This window comes from Clarias gariepinus, chromosome 18, assembly GCF_024256425.1.
Source record: "Clarias gariepinus isolate MV-2021 ecotype Netherlands chromosome 18, CGAR_prim_01v2, whole genome shotgun sequence".
NCBI classification, from domain to species: Eukaryota; Metazoa; Chordata; class Actinopteri; order Siluriformes; family Clariidae; genus Clarias; species Clarias gariepinus.
Window position 1 is genome coordinate 24044903 of NC_071117.1, and position 25051 is coordinate 24069953.

Genomic DNA, 25051 nt, shown 5'->3' on the forward strand with positions numbered 1-25051 from the left:
AAATCACTGTTGTGCTTGCTATGGATGGCTAAGTCCCAAACCACTGTTCTTATTAGCGTTAAACAAGTCAAAAACGCTTTTTATATCTTTTCATATTTATAAATAGCCTCTTTACTCACACAGTGCATTATGGGTAAAACACCAATAACCTCTCTCTCTCTCTCTCTCTCTCTTTCTCTCTCTCTCTTTCTCTCTCTCTCCCTCTGTTTCAGTTCTATGGCTGTCTTGAATATCTTGTTGACGGTCCTTAAATCTGTCCTCTCTTTGTTCCTTGAATTAAAAATTGTCAGCATTTGTTACCTTGTTTGTGGAAAGAAATGTAAAAAAAATAAAAAGAATCATTGACAGCACTACGACCTAGGAATCAGAACTAGTAGTTTTAGTCTGTGGTAGCCATATTTGTAGACTGATTCAGGTGTTCCCATAACACCTTGTGACATCAGCACCATGGACAGCTCTCCTAACCATGTCACCACACTTTGCCCACTTGCACTGGTGGAGAATGTGGTCGACTGGACAAGACCCAGGGGCACCGGTTACCCCGGAAGAGTATATTGGACACTTGCTGGAAACGTGCATTCAACAACAGAAATTGTTTCAGCAATTAACTAAGGGGATTCAGGCCACCACGCCAGGCCAGCTCACATGCTTACAGCAGCGTAGAGGACGAGACAGTCAGGCCACTTCCTGACCCCTGTAGGGATGCCCAGCACCTCTTAACAAAACTCATGCTGTACAAACATGTGGAAGCACATGGAAAATAAACTTGATGATCTCAAGGCCAGTGTAAAGTTCCAGAGAGACAATCAGGACTGCAATCTCCTCTGCTTTACTGACACATGACTAAACCCAGCAGTGCCGGACCACGCCATTCAGCCAGCCAAGTTCTTCTTAGTTTGCTGCATGAAAAGAACACTGCCTTATGAGAGCTGCACCATAACACTAAACTTACTGTAACACCAGAAGAGTCAACTTCATATCATACTGTGTATGACTGTGTATGTGACAAATAAATTTTGAATTTGTGCGCTTTCAGCAAGGCTAAAATGCTATTAAAGCATGAGGGTGCAGCCATCTATTATCAACAGATTAAGATTTGTTTGTTTATTTACCCATTTGCTCCACCACTTTGCTCCACCACTCTTATCATTCTGTGCCTGGCGGAACTAACCAACTCCGACTGACAGAGCTGGTGACTGACAGTTAGTGTAATTAACACAGACCAAGGCCCCTGAGTGGCGCGGCGGTAATGTGCTCATCCTATCATCTGGAGACTGTTTGTTTCAACTTTGAATTCCTGGCTGATGCTGTAGCATCTTACAGCCGGGGGTCTGGAGAGAGCTGGAAATCAATAGACTTAACAAACAGACATATGCATGCCAGTTCTGTGCTTTAATACCAGTATGACAAGGATAACCCCTGGAGGGCAATTTGCACTTAGGAACTTTGCGTTACACAATGTTACACAGTGGTGGGACTTTTAATTTAATGTTTGCTCCTGGAGTACTTCTCAGGAATCTCTCCCGATTGTCCTCACCTGAACCTTGTTTTTATGTGTTATAAATGGCCCCAGCACTGCAACAGTTCTGTTACCTGTTATGCCTAGCCCGCAGTCCTTTACTCCTAAAAGAATGGTTTCCTCTAAATATTTTTTGGGATGGGCTGTGATATTATCAACAAGGTGAGCAGACTTTGCAGACAGTTGCCTTGTTATTTGATGTGATGCTGGAAACATCACAGAACAAGCAGGACAGAGAGCAGTGTGATCCCTCAGAGCACTTCGGTAAGAGACTGGGAGAGGTGAGTGGTGCAGACAAGCTGAGACGGTTCCTGGCTCGCAAGACTACACATACACCTTTAAAGAAAGGACCAGGGGGTCCAGCCACAGTGGTATCCAGGGTGAGGTGGAACCCCAGGCTGAGTATCAATAGAGGGAAGAAGGCGAGGAACATTGGCAGCTGTTTATCTTTCAGCTTAAGAGTTCCCACCCAGATGGGCATATGCCATACTGTACTTCTAGTGCACCATTCATGGGAGTTCATGCAGGAGATTCTGGAGGAAGGAGCATTTAAGGAAAGCTCAAGCAGCTTAATAAGGAGGAAACTCCAGCAACCATTCTCAGCAAAAATCTAAGTGCTATGTTTTCAGAGCTTGTACTGGAAGTGTTAGTGTGGTTAGCATTGTTAGTGCAATTAGCACTCTTAGCACTGTTAACAATGTCTGCTCTGAAGAAATTTGTTAGGCCTGTTAGCGCTACTAGCCTTGATAGCCTCAAAAAAGGCCCTGTATACTCTAAAAATCCTGTTTAGGGTCAAGCTTGTCCTGAGACCCCTGTTGGGGGCCTTGCCTGCTCTAAAATGCTATGCCCTGCACCTCCAAGTTTGAGCACTACTTGCTAGTTAAGTCTGGGTCAGTTGAGGTACTACTAATTTCATGAGGCTTTGCTAAAAGCGTCAGAACATATCTCTACTGCGCTCGCCCCACTGCCCGCGGGATTCAAGGACCTTGCATCCTCTCTGCTACCTGGGGTCGAGGATCTCATGTCTGCCCTGCCTCCATAATTCAAATCGATTCAATTTAATCTTTATTTGTATAGCACTTTTAACAGTTGTCATTGTCGCAAAGCAGCTCTAAACAATCATAAGAATTATGGAAGTTTGTATGAAATGTGAATGTGTATGAATCAAAACTGTAAGATTGTCCCTGATGAGCAAGCCAAGGGCGACAGCAACAGTCGCAAGGGAAAACTCCCTCAGATGGCCTTAGGAAGAAACTTTGATAGGAACCAGACTCACCAAGGAGTGTGTGTTAGGAGTTCAGTATAACAGGAGATGTGTTTAAGTTAAATTGGATTCCAGTTCTAACTGGACTCCATAATGTGATTAGATTGGCTGTCACCTGAATACTTACTTCACAAGTTGAAAGTTTGTTTAACTTTTTTGGGTCAATCCACCATGAACAGGGCACATCATGTGAATCTAGCTTTCATTGATGCTTACAAATTATAATGTCATTATGATCGATCAGTTGACTGTAAACAACCATTCCATTCACCGTAAACAGCAACACTGTAAACAAAAATTACCTAGCATAGGTGATAATCATGTGCTCCAAGGGGGTAGTTAAAAAAATTAAGCCAATCTTTCAAAAACCAAATGAGCACAACTAATTATTTTGCATGCACAAATCACAGAGACCAGTTTTAAGTTATCTAAAAGGTAATGGGGGGTGGTGTATTAAAAAAAAAATCAGTGGGCAATCAATTTGTTCCCATACCATTTACTTTGTCATCAGAGGACACGTCATTGTCGTTGATTGACAATGTTTGCCTTCAGTCTGGTTCAGCTGAGGTGCTGCTGATCTCATGAGACTTTGCTAAAAGCGTCAGAACATAGCTCTGCTGTGTCCCAGGCTAAAAATGACTTTTTACAGAGCTTTTAAGAATTTAGGACATGCTGGTACTGAAGTAGGTCAGGTTCCTTTTACGGGACACAAAGTAAAAGGAAAGAAAATGGTTTGAAAAAATTTTAATGAGATTAAAAACAATAAAAATTCATGAAGTAAAAGTTTATTGGCAATACAACCAGACAATCATTTATGCCTTATAGTTTAGAGATATCAAAGATATGTCAAGGAGTGCTGTTGTAATGTGGTTTTAGGGACAAGGTTGAATCCTGAGTAGATATCACAGCTGATAACAGGAGATGTGTTTAAGTTAAACAGCACAACAGTACAGGCTCAAATGTAATGCTGCTTTTATACACACTTCCCCAAACACCATTTTTATCATCAGATTATTATTTGTTTCTTCATTTAACCAGTTATTTTGCTCCATCAGCAAAAATCTTCCACAACTGGTGAAACTAATTAACTGCAGCTGGAGGAGCTGCTGTATAACTGTTAACTGGTGTAAAAAGTGTAAAAAGCTATTCAATTTTAAAAACCTTTTAAAATTGAATTTATATTTCTCCTCATTCCGCTTTTGAATATCAGCTAACTACTGCGTTCTGGGGGGTTGCATCTTACGTAGCATTAAATAGAAAGCCTGTGCTCCATATGGGGTGTACTATCCTTGGTCCACACACCATGTAGTGCTCTTGATTGGGGGTTAGAGAGGGAATTGGAATTCAGCTTTGTGTTAGACGCTAGTTAGCTTTGTTGCTTGTGATAGTTGTAAGCAAGGTGGCCAGTTAAATTCAGCGACTTAACATAATGACATAATGTTATGAAAAGATTTCTTGCTTAAAGTGCTTTTGTGACTGGTTTTGAATGGTGGTTTTGGCAGGTAGTTGCTCTCTACCCAGTACTGTGGACTGTACAGACCTCCTTTCACCACTTTCAACCATATTTTTGACTAACAGTCATTAATTTACATTCACAATTTGAGCATCAGGCAGACACCCTTATCCATAATGACTAATAAATTTTTTTTACATTTGAGCTATTTAGGGGTTAAGGGCCTTGCTCAAGGGCCCAACAGTGTCATTTTGGTTGTGCTAAGGTTTTTGACCCTGGCAACGTCCAATCAGTAGTCCAATGCCTTAACCACTGAGCTATCCCTGACCCCTAAAATAAGTGTTGTATAATATTGAATAAATTTACAATTTATACATGACCCTAAAATGAACCTATTTTGGCAAAGAAGACTAAGTTCAGTAAATAAGGACTTGGTTACCCTTATGTGGGACATTGTAGTATTTTGGAAGTCTACAATTGAATCACTTCATTTTGGACACAATTATTAATACTGTCAGACGTACCTTGTAATGTTCAGTCTTTGCTGTTTACACGCTGTTCTGACCATCGGAGATCCTTGCAGTGTTCATTGAGTGAGGGTAAAACTCATTTCGTGGTCCAGCCGATTAGACAAAGATGACTTAGAAATTGTTTAGGAATTCTACATTGAAATCCATTTATTTGGAACACAGCCATTTAAACCAACAGGCATTACTGTACAAAACCTTACAATGTTCAGTAAGTCTACACTATTAACGCTCAATTTGGAACACAGCCAGTATTGCCATCAGAGGCTTTTGTAGTGGTCATTGAGTAGGGGTAAAACCTAATTTAGGAAACAGCCAATTAGACAAAGATGCTTTGTAGTTTTTAAAAGTCTTAAGTAACTGTGCTTAAGTACTTAACTTTAGGACACAGGCAGTTAAGCATTTAACAATTACTTTAAATAGTTTTGTTAAGCAATTCTTGATTACTTAGTTTTGGAAACAGACAATAAAACCATGTAATGTAAAGGCTGGTAATTCTCAGTAATTCTACATACTCCGAGAAGATTCCTCATGATATTCAATGAGTGTGCACATTAAATCTTTATATGAAGCACAGCTGGGCAGAGGTTGAGAAATGCTTTGAAGAGTTCATTCAATACCTGATGGTAAACCAGAATTTGGAATACAGCCAGTCAGGAATTTACAAATGCGTTATAATGATCCGCAAGTCTTCACTTGATTAACTTTGTTTAAACACAAATGGTTAGACATTGACAAATAATTTTGTTACAAACAAATTGATTTAGAGCACAGCTGGTTATACCGTTTGCAGTGTTCACTGAGTTTGCCCACACTTTTAGTAAAAGTTCATTTGGAACTCAGCCAGTCATTACTTACAGGTGCCTTGCAATATTCAACAAAGTCATACTTGATTAAGTAAACCTAAGTTTTGGACACAGACCAATATAATTTTCACCAAGTCTGCTACCATATTATTGAAAAACGATGTGGAACAGGGACATTCAAGCCCTTTGAGTACCGTGGGACTACTCATGGTGTCCACAATAAAAATGTCTGTGCTTAAATAACTTATTTTGAGACACATCTGGCAAAATATTCAGTTCAGGTTCAGTTCAGTTCAGATATAAGTTACATAAGAGAAATGCTGGCTGTAACAGGTGCACCCTTTTCCAGGTAATAGGGTAGATGCCTTGTAGTCTTGCCTCAGCTTAATGGCTATGGGGCTGATTTTAAAGCCGTCAGTGAAGTTCAAGGACTGACACTTAAGCCGTGTCTGCTTATAGCTATATTTGGAGTGGCAGATAAAACTTTAGGTTTAAATCTAAACCAATCCGATATCATTGCGTTTATGTCACTTTTGGCCTTTGGAGAATTTTGTTGCTGTGGAAATCTACCACTCCTTATTCTGCTGCTGTGTGGCTAGAAGATGTGATCTTTTTTCTTAAACTAGAAAATATCAAATTTACACTGAGGGGATCTGTGAAAAAAAAATTCAAATGGAAACCTTTTTTGTTGCACTTTGTGAGTCTTAGGGAACTGGATTATAACATCTGATTGAAACTGAGGACAAAATAATTGGATTAACTATAATTCAACTATAATTGAATAACAGGATGGTTACTGCATACTGGTTTTTAAATGATTGTACTTTAACTTTTTGGCATATGAATATGTGTGAATCTATGTTTCGTAATAAAGTAGGAGTACAGGTAATGGCCTGTCAGTAAACTCATCAGCTGGAACACAGCCGATTAAGCCCTATGTGGTGTTCTACACTTGATTAAATGAATTTGGAGCACAGTTAGTCAGACATTTAGAGGCGCCTTGGCGTGTTGAGGAAGTCTGCAGTTATATAACTTAATTTGGGATACAGTCATTTTTTTTTCCTCTGAGCTTAGGGATTTTAAAGGTGACAAGTGATGAATTAATGAAGGAGGAAGGAAAAAAATATGGTTTTATAAGACATTTTTAGTCAAACTCTCATTAAGGTATTTTGTTGTAAATGTTATTAATATGAGGCGGCCCGGTGGTATAGTGGTTAGCACTGTCACCTTGCACCTCCAGGGTCCAGGTTTAATTCCCGGCCAGGCTCGGTTCCTGTCTCTGTGTGCATGAAGTTTGAATGTTCTCCCTGTGCTTGGTGGGTTCCTCCAGGTGCTCCGGTTTCCTCACACAGTCCAAAGACATGCAGGTTAGGCTAATTGGCGTTCCCAAATTGCCTGTAGTGTGTGAATAGGTGTGTGTATGTGTGTCAAAAATTAACCTTAGGTGACCAGAAAACAAAGCTTTAGCGGTTAGCCCTTTGTTGCGTGAATGGTAAACCCAAACGCGGAAGAACACGAGTAGGCAGGATAATCACGTTATTTAGTCTAAGGACTCTTACATATGGGGAGCAAGGGAAAGACACAATCTAACCCGCGTCCTATAAACACACACTCAATCAGAAAGCAAAGCCAAGAAAGTGAGTACTCACGATTTGACAAATGATTCCGAAATGGCATGGGCAAACTCAATGACTGAGCGATGTGATATGGTTTGTTTACTTCTTTTATGCTTCCTGGTTCGCGACCGCTTTACTTCCGGGTCCTAGTGCCTGTCGCGGACCGAGTGTGCATGACAATGTGTGTACCATGCGATGGATTGGCACCCTGTCCAGGGTGTACCCTGCCTCATGCCCTAATCCTCTTGGGATAGGCTCCAGGCCCCTGTGACCCTAAATACAGGATAAAGCGGTATAGAAAATAAGTAAGTGAGTGAGTGAGTGAGTTATTAATATGGAAAGATGCATAGGTAGACGGTACCTGATTCTTTAAATTGTACATTTTACTGGTCTCTCTTTAAAAAAAGGCTGAGAAAAAACAAAAAACAATACAGAAAACAGACCAATACAGAAAAAAAATAAAACCTCTCTATTAATAAAGAGCTTTAAACTCCATGGTGTCCACCTCACTAAGAATCTCAAATGGTTAGATGTCAGTTAAGAAAGCACTTCATGCCTCTACAACAATTCTGCCACGACCCCTAATCCTTGGATCATTTCACACCCGGACCATTATGGGAATCTTGGGAAGCATCCGGTGAGCTGGAGTTCTGTGGGTCTTGTTAAGAGAGGACAGAAAAAACAGCCTGACTGATTTGTACTGAGAAGAAGGATGTGGTAACTTAAACAGGTACTCTTAACAAGCATGGTGAGCAAAACATCATCTCAGAATGCATGATGTCAGTTTTCCAGTAAACTTAAAACGTATATCTCGATCTATATACATTAACACTTGATGAATTAATTTGCAGCCCAGCCATTTGAACATTAAGGCAGATGAATAAACAGATTCACACTTAACACTTCAGAGCACGCTTTTCTTCTAGTGTAAGCTCTGAAGCGTGTGCTCTGGTTTGAAGATGAACACGAGCACTGCTTTGATGTGAGAATTTCTATATTCCACCATATGTCTGATCCACACAGCCTTCATAGCCTGTGTGTGTATGTGTGTTCAAATAACTTGTGAACCAGTAACCCAGACAATACTACGTTCCAATACAAGTAAATAAAGTGTGCGCTGATATTCTGAAGTGTACCAGTGACATCATCAAAACAGTCAGCCATTCACACATAAACACAGTACTGTTTCTCAAATTGCACCCAGTACCACTAGAATAATCCACCACTATAAGTCACTATAAAGACAAAGCCATGGGAAATGTTTTAGCATGGCTGTTAACAAAAGTTTCCTTTTTTTTTCTCCACACACTATTTAGTACAGTATCATGGTAATTTGGGACACAAAGGCGAAAGGAAATGCTGTTACTGCTGCTTTAAAGAGGTGGAATAGTTTTACACACAATCTATCATTGTGGTTTAAAACAAAGCCTCATGAAAAATACCTTACATTGTAGATGTTGTACATAACTTAAGGCAGTGTAGGGCTGTCCAATGTCAGGAAGTAGAATTTGGGCTGGCTTTCAAATCAAAAAGAATTAAATGCTTGAAGCTTGGACAACATTTTATTCATTTTTTACCGTCTTCCTATACTAATACTAGACATGTAGTGTCCATGTCTGGATTAGCTAAATGCTGGTAACATATTTTAAGTGCCGAAGGCACAAGTATTTGGGGGGGTCCAGGGCCTGCTCTCCTGGGACATTATTGCAAATTTAGGTTCTCTAAAATGTCATTTCTTGCATTTTAAGGCAATAATTTATGCAAATTATGCACCACCACACAGAAAAACAATAACCGCAGGCTCATCTTGGCATGTTTGATAAAATACAAAATGGCACAGGCAAAAGCAGGCGAGACAAATATGAAACAAGGAAGAAAATGGAAAGAAAAATGTGCCATGCTGAGGCTAAAAAGAAAGCAGAGATGGTACAGTAGTTAGAGAATGGAAAATTATTAAACATGCTATATTTATGACATTGAAGTAGTGATGTAAGAACAGTAAAAGTAAATTTAAATGAATTTATGTGTACTAAGAGGTTTATACCTTGTCTGAAAGACACAGAACAGGTGAATTAAATAACACTGATCAATCATATCCCAGGAGAAATGGCAGCAAAAACTCTTCTATGCCCGTGGGGACCAAAAGCTGGTCTGATCCCACAGAAAAGCCAATGTATCACAAGTTTCCATAGACTTAAACAAAAAAAGGCAACTGAGGCCCAACACACAGCACCCAAGGGATTTGCTGATAATGTCCTGGTAACAGATATCACCGCTAACCCCCAGAGGTTTTGTGGAGCCACACCTCAAGTGAAGATCGGCGAGTACTCACTAAAGTACTAAAGTGATTCCTTACAGCAAACTGTCTTCATCACTGTCTGCAACCAGCTTTGCTTCTAAATACAACCAACAGTTGCATTATTAGGCATGTCTCGAAGGAAAGGCAAGTCGCACAGTTACATTTAATAGTCAGAAGGTATAGATAGTTGGGAGTCCATGTGTGTGCTGTAGTATGTAGTGGAGTAAAGGTTAGAAGTTTTCTCTAATAAAACTACTTAAGTAACATACAGTGTCAAATATGTACATAAGTACAGTAACAAAGTAAATATATGCAGAAATTAAATATACTTGGAATTTCAAATGCTTTGCTACAGCTGAGAAATTATAACATATTACATCAGAGTAAGTAACAATATGTTTAATATTTTGCAAAATACTCATGCTCAGAAGTGTTTAAATGTTGAAATGCGGGTCTGATCAATGCTACACAGGTCAATAACAGTACTAATGCTATATACTGATGCTAACTCTATCACAGTGGTAGCACAACTCTCCACATTATTGTATTTGAGGCATAATATTTACTGCATTATGGCACCCGGCTGTGTCTTATTGCATCATAAAATCCACTGGTCTGTGTGTGTGTGTGTGTGTGAGAGAGAGAGAGAGACCTTGAAAAGAAAGGAACTGTATTTTAAACACCTAGGATGCTCCAGGGAAACTTTATGGCAGAATTGCAAACATATTTTTATGTTTTTTTTTTTTTTCGCCATAAATTAATCCTTTTTTTTGTAAGTGACTTCCACTTGGACAAAGTCGTCTCCTACAAAGTAACGGCGCAGAGTCGAGCTAATTTATCACTGTAATTCTGACACCTTTATGTCTCGAAAAAAAAACAGGCCACGTTAGCAAAACAGAACAAAACACGCTCGCTTTGCTTTAGCTCGTTCGCTGAAATTAATCATAAACCACCGGCTGGTGTTTATTTCACCTTTTAAATTGACCAAAAAAAACAAAAAAACAAAAAACAAACAAACAAAAAAACTATCAGATGCCACATGATAATAGTAGCAGGAAAGCTAACAGTCCTTGTTGATGTGAGGACATGTTGTAAAGCTTTCTTTAACCTTGTGCTGCTGACACTTTGCCAGGCAGAAAAGTAAAAACAATGTGAGTGGAGAAGAAAGTAGCCTTCTTGCTGTCAGATTTGAAATAACAGAGAAGCTAGGAGCTAGCAATATATAAACAGATGAATGGCAGGCAAAATGGCTTCCTTCGTCATTACTTAGCACTTTTCACTTGCTATCTAGTGATGGTGAAGTAATGAAATACAACATTAATGTTTATGTTGAGCTGAGAAACATCCAGTTCATGAACAGAAAATACATAATAGCTGCTAGACAACTAGCGTTAAAAAATGCCATGTTGTTGAGCTTGATGTTTCTCTGTTGATCTGTTTCTTGAGATAATTTAACAGTTATAGGAGTACATGGTAAAGTTATAGTAGTACATCTCAGAAAAACAAAATTATATGGTTATACAACATATTGGAGTTTTAGGTCATTTACAAGATCATTTTCAGACTGTATAACCTTATGGGCCAAATTTATGTAGGCTTGACCAGGCATAGACCATTAACCATGGCTTTGAATAGAGTTTTTACTTAAGAAAGTTTTATGGTGTCACCCTTGTTTAATGTTAATAATATATGTTGTGCTCATTGTGATCTGTTCCTTTAGTTAACAGATATAGTCAATGTATAGATAAATTTTTTGTCGTGCTAGTAAATTTGTACTTTTTTAGTTTTTTAGTTTTGCCTCTCAATTCTAGGTTTAGATTACTAAACACGTGAAATGAATCATTTTGCCTAACATTACTTTTCTGTTACTATATACTTTGCGATGCTTCATTTATAAGCTAGTAATGTATGCAAAGAATAATGATTGACTCACAATGAATGATCTCTCACATTTAGCATTAGCATTGGGAACTAGCGTGCTCTTTCAGTAGTCCAGCTTGTTTGCATTTCTATATCCTGCATTTTTACCCATAGCAAAATTGTGCTGCTCAGAATGACAGTTTTCTTGTCTCATGAGACTGAATTGAGCTGTCTCATTACAAGCTCAACTTTTTTCTATTCTATTTCTCCTAAACCCCACTTAGGAGAAACAAAAGAGACATAACTGAGACACATCCTGAGACATACTTTTGAGCTACATTAATATAAGAAATCTAAGATACATGAGAAACAGAACTGCATTTGAGGGAGAAGCAAATGAGTCATATATATAAGATCATAATGAGATTAAAATCAGATATAAATGAGATGCATGAGACACAAATGAAAAATATTATAGTTTTATTGAACATATTCAAAATCCTTAATTAACAGCATACAATGTAATAAATTTACAATTCACACAATATAACTGTCACGGAATAACAGACACCAGCAAAATATGGCAAATCAAGACACTAAATGATATAAAATGTCACCCAACCTGACAAAGATATTAAGTGTCACACTGCTCAACTCAAACCTTTATTTATACAGGAGTTACACTAGGTTCCAGTGAAAAGAATCAGTTTAAAAGGAAATGAAAATTTTTAAAGAAAAATTGGTTGCTTGCTGTAAGGGCTACAAGAACGGGCCAAAGCCAGGAACAGTTCTCTCTCACCAGGTACATCAGTCTTCTCTTGTGGTGGATGTTTAACAAGTTTGTCCAGTCTGCAACCCAGCGTCTTCTTATGCCAGTCCCAAGTCTGGATAAATGCAAAGGGTTGTGTCAGAAAGGGCATCCGACATAAAACATTTGCCAAATCAATGATGCGAATCACGAATATAAATACCATACCGGATCGGTCGTGGCCCGGGTTAACAACGACCGCCACTGGTGTTGTTGACCTACAGGGTGCTGGTGGAAATTGGGCTACTGTTGGTCGAAGAAGGAGAGGAGAAAGGCGTGTTCGAAAGCAGAGAGAAAAGAGGAAAGGCAAGAGTTTAGGAGTGATAGTAGGGACTTAGAATGTTGGGACCATGACAGGGAAGGGAAGAGAGTTAGTTGATATGATGCAGAGAAGGAAGGTGGATATACTGTGTGTCCAGGAGACCAGGTGGAAAGGTAGCAAGGCTAGAAGCTTAGGATCAGGGTTTAAATTGTTTTACCATGGTGGGTATAGGAAAAGAAATGGAGTAGGAGTTATTCTGAAAGAGGAGTTTGTAAGGAATGTTCTAGAGGTGAAGAGAGTATCAGATAGGGTGATGAGTCTGAAGCTGGAAATTGAAGGGATAATGTTCAATGTTGTTAGTAGTTATGCCCCACAGGTAGGATGTGAGATAAAAGAGAAGAAGAAATTCTGGAGTGAGTTAGATGAAGTGTTGCAAAATATTCCCAGAGGTAAGAGAGTGGTGATTGGTGCAGACTTCAATGGACATGTTGGGGAAGGGAACAGAGGTGATGAAAATGTGATGGGCAGGTTTGGTCTTCAGGACAGGAATGTAGAAGGACAGATGGTGGTGGACTTTGCAAAGAGGATGGAAATGGCAGTAGTAAATACTTTCTTCCAGAAGAGGCAGGGACATAGGGTGACATATAAGAGTGGAGGCAGAAGCACTCAGGTCGACTACATCTTGTGTCGACGTTGTAACCTGAAAGAGATCAGTGACTGCAAAGTGTTGGTAGGGGAGAGTGTAGCCAGACAACACAGAATGGTGGTGTGTAAAATAAGCCTGGTGGTGAGGAAGGCGAAGAGGACAAAGGCAGAGCAGAGGACAAAGTGGTGGAAGCTGAGAAAGGAAGAATGTTGTGAAGTCTTTAGGGAGGAGTTGAGACAGGCTATGGGTGGTCAGGAGGGGCTTTTAGTTGACTGGACAACTACAGCCAATGTGATCAGGGAGACAGGTAGGAGGGTACTTGGTGTATCACCAGCTAAGAGGAAAGTGGACAAGGAGACTTGGTGGTGGAATGAGGAAGTCCAGGAGTGTATCCAGGGAAAGAGGCTAGCTACTGTAAGAAGAAGTGGGACACTGAGAGGACTGAAGAGAGTAGACAGGAGTACAGGGAGATGCAGAGTAAGGTGAAGGTAGAGGTGGCAAAGGCCAAACAAAGAGCATATGAGGACTTGTATGCTAGGCTAGACAGTAAGGAGGGAGAGGTGGATCTGTACAGGTTGGCAAGGCAGAGAGATAGAGATGGGAAAGATGTGCAGCAGGTTAGAGTGATTAAAGATAGAGATGGAAATGTACTGACAGATGCCAGGAGGGTGATGGGAAGATGGAAGGAGTACTTTAAAGAGTTGATGAATAAGGAAAACGAAAGAGAACAAAAAGTAGAAGAGGTGACTGTTGTGGAACAGAAAGTAGCAAATATTAGTAGAAGTGAGGTGAGAAGGGCGTTGAAGAGGATAAAGAGTGAAAAGGCTGTTGGTCCTGATGACATACCTGTGGAGGTATGGAAGTGCTTAGGAGAGGTGGCAGTAGAGTTTCTGACAAGTTTGTTTAACAAGATCTTGGAGAGTGAGAGGATTCCAGAGGAATGGAGGAGAAGTGTATTGGTGCCAATTTTTAAGAACAAGGGAGATGTGCAAAGCTGTGGCAATTATAGAGGTATAAAGCTAATGAGCCAGACAATGAAGCTGTGGGAAAGAGTAGTGAAAGCTAGGTTAAGGGCAGAGGTAAGCATTTGTGAGCAGCAATATGGTTTTATGCCTAGAAAGAGGATGCAGTATTTGCTTTGAGGATGCTGGCAGAGAAGTAGAGAAGGTAACAGGGAGTTGCATTGTGTCTTTTTAGATTTAGAGAAAGCGTATGACAGGGTGCCAAGAGAGGAGCTGTGGTATTGTATGAGAAGGTCTGGAGTGGCAGAGAAGTATGTTAGAGTGGTGCAGGACATGTATGAGAGCTGTAAGACATTGGTAAGATGTGCTGTAGGTGTGACAGAAGAGTTCAAGGTGGGTCTGCATCAAGGATCGGCTCTAAGCCCCTTTTTGTTTGCTCTGGTGATGGACTGGATGACAGATGAGATAAGACAAGAGTCCCCATGGACGATGATGTTTGCAGATGACATTGTGCTCTGTAGCGAGAGCAGGGAACAGGTGGAGGAAAATTTGGAGAGGTGGAGGTATGCTCTGGAAAGCAGAGGAATGAAGGTAAGCCGCAGCAAGACGGAATACATGTGTGTAAATGAGAGGGACCCAGGAGGATCGGTGAGGCTACAGGGAGCAGAGGTAAAAAAGGTGCAGGATTTTAAGTACTTAGGGTCAATGATCCAGAGCAGAGTGTTCAAAGGAGGTGGAAAGGCGGGTACAGGCAGGTTGGAATGGGTGGAGAAAAGTGTCAGGTGTGTTGTGCGATAAAAGAGTATCAGCGAGAATGAAAGGAAAGGTGTACAGGACAGTGGTGAGACCAGCGATGCTCTACGGCTTAGAGACAGTGGCGCTGAAGAAAAGACAGGAGACAGAGTTGGAGGTAGCAGAGCTGAAGATGTTGATGTTCTCTTTGGGAGTGACAAGGATGGATAGGATCAAGAATGAATTTATCAGAGGGACAACCCACGTTAGATGTTTTGGAGAAAAAATCTGAGAGGCCAGATTGAGATGGTTTGGACATGTTCAGAGGAAAGATGGTGATTATATAGGTAGAAGGATGCTGAGGTTGGAACTGCCAGGCAGGAGGTCTAGAGGAAGACCAAAGAGGAGATTTATGGATGCAGTGAGAGAGGACATAAAGTTAGTTGGTGTGAGAGAAGAGGATGCAGAGAATAGGGTTAGGTGGAGGCAAATGATTCGCTGAAAGGGAACAGCCGAAAGACAAAGAAGAAGATTTACCTCAACACCATTCAGCTACTCCATTCCAAACTATCTGAAGGTTGAGAGGTGGGCTTGAGCTTGCTCATGGGCTGGTGCGTACCTGACTGATGATGTGGTAATTTCTTTGTTTATTTTCTTTTTTTAGATTCTTGGTCTGCTGAGGTGGCATGCTTCTAAAAATAACACAGTGCAGTGAGAGAGTGTTAGTTGGGGTGAGAGAAGACTCACCCCGAGAACTTGTATTTCGGTTTAAAGAAGATGTATGTAATTACCAAGATTACCTTTCCACAAACATATTGGTCTTTATCTATCGAATATAATAAACCGATGTCTCTAAAGTTACATGTTCTAGTAAATACTGTTAAACACTGAAAACTCCATTAAAAAACTACTGTTTTTTTTAAAAACCCTTCATGCCATAACATTAACTTACTAAAGTGGAACCTTGGATTATGAGCATAATTAATTCCGGAAACGGGCTCGTTTTTCAAAACACTCATAAACCAAATTGAATTTTCTGATAAGAAATAATGGAAACTAAAATTATTCATTCCACAGGCCCAAAAAATGTATACATAAAAAATAATTAATACTAAATATAAAGTTAAAATAAAACAAATTAACCTGCACTTTACCTTAAAAAAAAAGTAAAAATAAATGTGACACAGGCGAAGCAACTACGTGTGATGCTCTAGGTGACGCAGTAACTCGGCTGCACGCTGGCTCGAAGGGTTGATCACCGCCGGAGAGCCCGAAAGAATGCACGGGGAGAATGTTCGGAGTCGAGGGTTCTACGTCGCAACCGCGCTCTTCAACTCACTCGCAGTACTGACCATGCGCTTTGCTGCCCGGCCATCGGGATAAAGCGCCGCCGTTAGCGTGTAGGTTTTCTGCTCGGTCTGCTACCGGATGTTTACCTGGCGCGAGTACCGGGAGTTCCGCCCCCGGGTGTGTGCTACTAACATGTGCAGCTGTGGTTTGGGTATTAGCAACCTAGCTATCCCAAATTTACCACGCAGAGTTTCAGCATTTAAATTCAGCACCACACCTCACTTTTCTAAAATGTCCAAACACAAAACGCAATTATCCTCGATGTCTCCCACAAAGAATTCATGAGAATTAATATGCTCACCTACTTTTACTCGCACCGTGCAACAAGCCCGTATCTTCACATAGCTTCCAGACACGGTGCGAATGTTGAATGTTGAATGTTGGCTTCCTCTTAGCGCCCCTCGGAGCTAGTTTACTGGCTGCTGGGATATGCTGTCTCTCAGGCCTGACAACGTTGCAACGGGAGTCCCGAGGTCCCGTGCCTCGGCATCGTCGCAAAACCTCGGAGACTTGTTTGTTGTCTAACCGTGACCAGTAGCTCTGTCCCCGGCTAGATTCACCTACCGAGTGCCCCACACTTGCTCTTTCGTCAAGTAACAGGTCCTTGAGGTTCAAAAATCTGGTTGATAAGCAAGTGATCAAATACTTATTTGACACAGTAATTCTGTCATACAAAAAAATCATACAATGTGATTTCCGGATTTTTCTTTTTAGAACCTGTCTCTCACAGTGGAAATGCACCTATGCTGAAAACGGTAGACCCCTCCATGATTTCTAAGTAAGAGAACTTGGAAAATCACAGGGTGATCAAATACTTATTGACCTCACTGTACACATGACTAAGCAAAAAAAATCAAAAAGAATTATATCAAAACATATTAGAAAACCCAAATGCACAGTTTACAATTACTGTATACCTTATGTGTGGGAAACACTGCTTTGGGGAAACAAAAAATATGTGAGTCGCACACAAGACAAAAGTAAACTATCTCTGAGATTTAAGGGTAATGAGCCACATTTAGGACACAGTTAAGAAGATGCAGAAAACGCCTAAATCTCATTTAAGTCTTCAAGATGGCTCATTTCTGTCTAGGAGACAAAGAAGAGATTAACATGAGATCTCATCTTGGAGTTTCTTAGCTGTGGGAAGTGTTTGCAGTCTCATCGGGACAGAAACAGAAAATAACAAAATAAGATTAAAATATCAGTCATTCTGGCTCCATCCCAAACAGAAGTGTTTGTTTGTTTGTTTGAGCTAAATGCCAGTCATTTTGGCTCTGTCCCAAACAGCAGCATTTTATAAGTAGTTAGTTCTTACAAATTGTCCATTTTCATCCCAAATGGCAGAACCCATGCGTCGTGTTCTTGATTGTCAAACATTTTGGCTCTTAGTCACTTTGTAAATATTTTTTTTGGCAGAATGTTCCAGAATGCTTCTCCAGCATTAGCATTTGTAGTTCATGCTACAAATTGTAGGACAACGTCAGATCATTTCAGCTCCATCTGTAACAAAAGTGCCCAGTCATTCTTCACACACACACACACACTGCTTATACTGTTTATAATGTGGCATCCTATTGCTCCTTTTTCTGACAGGCCTTATACTTTGTAAGACTTGTATTTCCTTGTTTCATTTAAAAACAGTGCTGAACATTAACTAGCTATCATTACATATGCTAATGCTAACATTACACTTAAGCTCTTTAAAGTGAAGACATAAGTGTTTGTGTCCCTATCTACATTTTTTAAGCGGACAGCAGCTGACATTAATTAATTTAATTAGCCAGCTAGCTAACATTACAAAACTAATCAGGATTTCTTGGTTCCATTTTAAATTATATTCATAAGTGTAACATTGTAGTGCTTATACATGAGCTAACATGACAGGATTTCAGAAGAGGTTTGTAAGTCTTGTGTCTAATGTATGCTTATCATTTCTAGCAGGCTAACGAGAGATTCCTTACAGGATATTTTGTGAGACAACTGTTTTTTGTGTTACCTTTTTAATTGTTTCCTCTTTTTGAATTACTTTCTTGCTTCCTTTTGGTGCTTTTTTTGAGTGCATCCGTTGTTTCCTTTATGGATCGTCATGTCATACACAATTATCCCTCTTTCTTTTTCTTTCATCACTTCTTTTATATTTTTTCTTTCCCATTTTTCCCTTGCTTTACTTTACACCTTTTTAATCATCTAAGCTTTTATTCTTTCTCTTTTTCTTCCAGCCCCCACAGGCTATATGTAAACGTTTGATTTAATAATTTTCATTTCTCTTTATCTTCCTTTCTTTTTCGTACTTCTTTCCTTTATTAAGGCAATTTTTCTTTTATTTGTTTCTTTAAGTACACACATTAGTTTGCTTCTACACTTTATTAATATGTACAAAACATAAAAACAAAGTTCACACAGATACCCTGCCCCCACAACACAGACTACAGTATGAAGTGTGAATAAATAAAGCAGTTATATATTTGTATTTTTTCGAGACAGCTCTGTATGAATCATTGATGAAAATTCTGTTGAAACAAATCATCGATTGTATCCACGGCAACCCTTGAAATGTAATCCACTTTGGCTTTGCCAACAGTTCGGATCACGGCCAGAGAGTGATGCATATTAATGCAGAAAGCTGCGCGAGAGTCTGAGCGTGTGAAATATGCTGAATATCTGACGGAGACGAGAGGCCGTTCCTTATGCATTATTCAGCAGTGCCGCATTGCAAAAACATGTTTATGGAAATCCAACAGGAGATAATACGGCCAAAGCAAATGCTAATTCGCCTCCTGACATTATAGCGCTGAATATTATGGGCTTCCTGTCGTCTCTCGGGCCGAGATGATAGAGTAACTGAAAAGCGGAATTAAATGGAAAAAGTGACGGATCGGCATCATACATGCTCAGAAATGAACTCTGTAGATTTGGATTGACGCCCAGCGACAGGTTGCTGCAGACTCGGCACACTGAGAAACTGCATTTTGTTTTAAATATATAGCGGCGTGTTGCTGATGATGCAGTTCCAAATAGCAGAATAGGCTATGGTTTATTTACAGTGGGGGAAAAAAAAGTATTTAGTCAGCCACCAATTGTGCAAGTTCTCACACGTAAAAAGATGAGAAAGGCCCATCATTTTCATCATAGATATACCTCAACTATTAGAGACAAAATAAGAAGAAAAAAAAATCCAGAAAATTACACTGTAGGATTTTTAAAGAATTTATTTGCAAATTATGGTGAAAAATAAGTATTTGGTCAATAACAAAATTTAATCTCAATACTTAATTATATACCCTTTGTTGGCAATGACAGAGATCTAACGTTTTCTGTAAGTCTTTACAAGGTTTTCACACACTGTTGCTGGTATTTTGGCCCATTCCTACATGCAGATCTCCTCTAGAGCAGTGATGTTTTGGGGCTGTCACAGACTTTCAACTCCCTCCAAAGATTTTCTATGGGGTTGAGATCTGGAGACTGGCTAGGCCACTCCAGGACCTTCTTACGAAGCCACTCTTTCATTGCCTGGCCGGTACGTTTGGGATCATTGTCATACGAAAAGACCCAGCCACATTTAATCTTCAATGCCCTTGCTGATGGAAAGAATTTTTTACCCAAAATACCAAAATACATGGCCCCATTTATTCTTTCCTTTACACGGATCTGTTGTTCTGGTCTCTTTGCAAAAAAAATAAACAGCCCAAAGGATGATTTTCCACCCCCATGCTTCACAGTAGGTATGGTGTTCTTTGGATGCAACTTGGCATTCTTTCCCCTCCAAACACGACAAGTTGAGTTTTTACCAAAAAAAATATTTTTTTGTTTGATCTGACCATATGACATTCTCCCTATCCTCTTCCAGATCATCCAAATTCTCTCTAGCAAACCTGGACATGTACTGCAGGGGGACACGTTTGGCACTGCAGGATTTAAATCCCTGGCAGTGCAGTGTGTTACTAATGGTAGCCTTTGTTACTTTGGTCCCAGCTCTCTGCAAGTCATTTACTAGGTCCCCGTGTGGTTCTAGGATTTTTGCTCACAGTTTTTATGATTATTTTCCAGATGATCAGATTACCAGTGGTCTTGTATACTTATTTTACCAAGGAATTTACCAATTAATTAATTAAAAATCCTACGATGTGATTTTCTTGGATTTTTTTTCTTATTTTGTCTCTCATAGTTGAGGTATACCTATGATAAAAATAACAGGCCTCTCTCATCTTTTTAAGTGGATAACGTGCACAATTGGTGGCTGACTTTTATTTTATTTTTTAAGACAATTTGGGTAGTAAAAAAGGCATAAACACAAATCGGCATTACATTGAACCTAAATAACATAAATTGACAATGGAATAAACAAAAAAATCAGTAATTATTATAGTAAATATATTTAACATGAGCTAGCATTAGAGTTAACAGGTGTATTATAGTTAACATATTTAAAATGAACTAGCCTTGGTTTTTAACACACAAACGATACTAATAGTAAAAAATGTATGACAAACTAGAATTAGGTCAAACAAGCCAACACAAACATTATAGTAAACTTTTATAGCATGAAATAACAAAGTTTCTGCAAGCTAAAACATTTGTTCATAATATTATATTCTTATCATTAAACGTTATCATGCTTGCATTAAACTGACTAAAACAAACTAGCATTATAAATAACAGGATAAAGCACAAAGCAGCATTATAGGAAACAGGCTAACACAAACTAGCATAAAAACAAATCTAAATGGTGTTTGTAAAGGTAGAACTGATGTATATAAGCAATGTCTGTTGTATTGAATGTCAGTGATATTTGCACAAAGGCAGCACAACAACAGTCCTTCTGGTGTAAAATTTCTTAATTAGAATACATTTCTACAAAATGAACTCACTTAAAGTTATACAGGCTAAAACACCAACAAGCATTTAGCACAGATACTGTATTTACAATGAGCCAGCACTGGAGGCTAACAAGGTAAAATGTTAGTAATTTTAGTAAAAATTACTAAACCACAAATCAGCATTGAACAGGTACTAACTAGCTTAATAGTGAATAGGTCAATACATGAATTAGCATTACAAAAAAAAATATATATATATATATCAAATGTACATGATAGTTTTCTGTCTTTTGGCTGCCTTCATCGAGAGGTCGCCACAGTGGACTATTTGGTCAGCAGAACTTGTACATTATAGTGAACATACTAAAACACATAAAACAAGATCAACTGGCATTATAGTAACAGGGTTCTCATTTTTGTTGTTATTCAGGAGCAGCTGAAATACTGTATTATAGCTACAAGTAACTGATTATGATGATAATGATGATGATAAAATTACAAAGTTACATTTTATTATTTGTTTATTATTAATAAACCCCATGTGGATGTCTGTGTTAATTTTTTTTTCTCAACATTCAGAGAAAGCTCAAACATAAGTGTACACACACCCACCCCCCCCCCCCCCCCCCCCCCCCACACACACACACACACCCCCACACACACACACAAAACTCCGCCACAAAAATGTACAGGAAAAAAGTAATGAGAAAGAAGAAAAAGAAGACAAGACTAAAATGTAGAGAATAAGACGAGTTTCTAGTCTCAGGTGTATGAAGAGGTCATTTGAGGTCATCTGGTTTCAGTACCACTCATCGATTATGTTTGGGGTTTTTTCACTCTGACATTGAGAGAAGGTCACTGCAATCGATAAAAGGCTTATATTTATAATTTATAGCAGCACGTGGCTAGATCTCTGTTTTTTTCCCTCGTGCTTTATATGGAGCTAGAAAATAAAATAACTGCTCTTATGAGGTTGTAGTACCCCTCGTAGCATTAGCCTTTGCTATACATCTTCTAAGATCCATGTAAAAGTTTGATTTCATCTTTTTGAAAGTTTGAAGTCATTTTGGAGTCATTGATGTTAGTCCACGCATGTGTTAGTTACCAAAAAATAAAAAAATAAAAATTAGGCTAACACACATACTGTAGTTAACAAGCACATTAATAAACATAATCAAGTACAAATTAGCATTATAAGAAACATGGCAAAACAAACTAGCATTAAAGTAAACAGAATAAAGCACAAACTAACAATATTGTAAACAGAATAAAACAAACCAACATCATGATAAAGATTATTAATGAAACTAGCATTGAAGTAAGCATAATAAATCACACTTTACAGTAAACATTACAGTAAACGAGATAAACTAGCATTAAGGTAAACCGGACAAAACTAACATTAAAGTAAACATAATAATCAAAATAGCATTAAAGTAACCAGAAAAAAAAAAAAAATTGCATTAAAGGCTAAAAAAATGAGAACAAATTAGCATTAAGGTAAACAAGATAAAACATACTAGCATTAAAGCAAACCAGATTTTACCCTAATTTAGTCGTGTCCAATTCCTTACCGTCACTAGGGCGCTCCACATTAAGGCTACTACTACCACTCAGTCGGTTAAGGAAGTAGATAACACAAACTAGCAGTAAAATAAACAGAAAAAGCACAAACTAGCACTATTGCAAACAAGTTAAAAACATAAACTCAAGAGGGCCACTGAAAAATATATTTTTAATTTTAGCATTGATTTGAAATGACAGTTTAATCATGTTACAAGTTTCTTTAATACCCCATGTGTTCAGCTTTAATTCTATTGAGCTTCGAACCCTGGAACCAGGGAATCAATTCAAAACTTAAAAGAGAGAGGGAAAAACACTCTGAAATCAATTAATGTGCATTTGTCTGCATATTAATTATATATTTCAGTGTGAAGCTTATCGGAAACACACACGGTGGATTCTTCAAAAATTAAAATGCCTTTTATTGGCTGTTCTCGAAAGAGTGTCAGCATGTCTTTCTCGGTTAATTAATTTTGATTTGTGTGTGTGTGTGTGTGTGTGTGTGTGTGTGTGTGTGTGTGTGTGTGTCTGTGTGTGTAAGTTGACAGTCATGTGAACTGCTCATACACAAGTCCACCACTGGTACCTGTGTGTATCAGTGTCATGTCTTTTTGCCGCAGACCATATGTATGTGTAAATTTTAGGACAAAACAAATTGTCTTGTTCATTTACGTCGTCTTTTCTTTGCTGCATAATAGAAATTAAGATTTTTTTGTGGTACTCATTTCCTAGTTTTATTTGTTTTTAATTTGTTTAGCTGCTTACAGATGGTACTCAAGCGGTATTCTAGTTTTATCACTGTGCCTCACAGCGACAGCATTTATGTATGTAATTATTTTTATCTAGTACGATGCCAAACCTAGTAATACTCAAACACTCTCTCCAGCATATACTATATGCTGTACAGTTTCGAAGAAGGCCTGGATAAAACAGGAACACGCTGAGGAAACCCAACCACTCACTCACTCATTCACTCATCTTCTATACCGCTTAATCCTGTAGTCAGGGTCGCGGGGACCTGGAGCCTATTCCAGGAGACTTAGGGCACAAGGCAGAGTACACCCTGGACAGAGTGCCAATCCATCACAGGGCACACACCCGTACACACATACTGTACACTCACACACTTATTCACACACTACGGGCAATTTGGGAACGCCAGTTAGCCTAACCTGCGTATTTTTGGACTGTAGGAGAAAACTGGAGTACCCCGGGGGAAGAAACCCAACCAATCCCACAATAAGTAGACTTTCCTTGGCTCAGGGACTGATAGGACTTTGTAAAGTTTAGTTAGATCTGCCAAGCTTATATATCCTGGGAGAAAAAGTAAACTTTGAAAAGCTGAATGTAAACTGGAGCTCAGGAGTTTGCTCTGGAGGGGTACTTATGTCGTACCCTTGGGCTGGGTAAGCCAGATAAGAGAAAGGTCATGGACTAGTTTGAGTTCAGTCACAAGACATTTTTAAAATATAATCAGCAATTTCTCTTAGTCCTTCGCAGTTTATGCTGTGGAGTACCTCAAGGATCAATGGATTTTCTTTTAACAATGTCATATGGAAAAATTTCCCATTTGTTATGCTGACAATGCCTACAGTTTAAAGTAAGGGAAACTGATATTATTTATTTTGGTTTCTATTCACATAGATCTGGAGTTTATTATAAATAACCTAGCAGCACCATTGCAATAAATTAAAGCCTAGGGATCCCAGTATCATTTGTTATCCCAACCTCAAGTCTGGTCAAAGAACAGTGTGCATTCTGGGTGGTCACTGAAGTTTTCTCTTCTCCAGTCAGCAAACTAATGAATTTCTTATTAGATAGCCCTGAGAGAGTAAGACTCCTTTATTCATCTATAGCAAGTCGTTGACACCTAGGGGCAATTCAGCGCAGTCTATCTGCAAAAGAGTGGTGTAGTGGTTAGCACTGTGGCCTTGCACCTTGATCTGACCTCCAGGAGTGAATGGTTCGACTTCCACTATGGGTCTGTGTACGTGGAGTTTGCATGTTCTCTCCATGCTTAGTGGGTTTTCTCTGGGTACTCAACTGCCCGTTGTGTGTGTGTGTCTGTGTGTATGCGTGTACATGTACCCTACGATGGATTGGCACCCTCTCCAGGGTGTATGCCGCCTCCTGCCCTAAGTCTCCTAGAATTGGCTCCAAGACTCAGAATAAGTGGTTTAGAAGATTAATGAATTATTAATTACAGCATGTTTTTGTGAGCCACAAGAGTCACCCATAAGAAATTTTAATATTGTATGTTCTATAGTCTACTATGTCGTAATATATTGCATATGAAATTTTTAATATAATATTAACACTATGCTATTTAATTAATGCCATGTAGATACAATAGTACCATAATATATTAATAATATCATTATGGTACATAAACATGTATAACATGTTTTGAATAGTATTCTGGTACATGTTTTATATAGTGCCATAGTAAGGTTCGTGGTAAAACCATGTACAATGCTATAATACTGTACATTGTACCAACAGCAGAACTATGTACAATGGTCAGGCACATGTACTAAATGAGCAATTAAGTACCATTAAGCTGT